The sequence below is a fragment of the Penaeus monodon genome, chromosome 21 (genome assembly GCF_015228065.2).
Source record: "Penaeus monodon isolate SGIC_2016 chromosome 21, NSTDA_Pmon_1, whole genome shotgun sequence".
NCBI lineage: Eukaryota > Metazoa > Arthropoda > Malacostraca > Decapoda > Penaeidae > Penaeus > Penaeus monodon.
The window spans coordinates 23,199,219-23,199,610 of NC_051406.1; positions in this window are offsets into that span (position 1 = coordinate 23,199,219).

The window sequence follows — 392 nt, forward strand, 5'->3', positions numbered from 1 at the left end:
GCACGCACATAGAGAATAAAGAGCTTGTCTGTGACGTCACTGGAGCCTATCTGAACAGCATAGCGATCAGAACCTGTGGCTCCAGAAAGGCGAGCAGAAAAGGACAACAAAGAAGGAGAGATGGAGGAAGAAGAATAACCTATGCTACAAAAATGGAGAGGAAAACAAAGAAATAATTTACGATGTAGAAAATGGGGAGAAGAAATATGATGGAAAAAGCAAATATCACACAATGAATGATCATACAATGGTGCATATGATCATACACACAGGAATAAGCGATAATAATTATAAAAAAAAAAATGAAAAAGACGTGATATTATTGTGTGGTAAACGTACCTGCGTTGATTTTGTTTCTGGAAAATAACTCTTCAAATTCCGATGATTTCAGA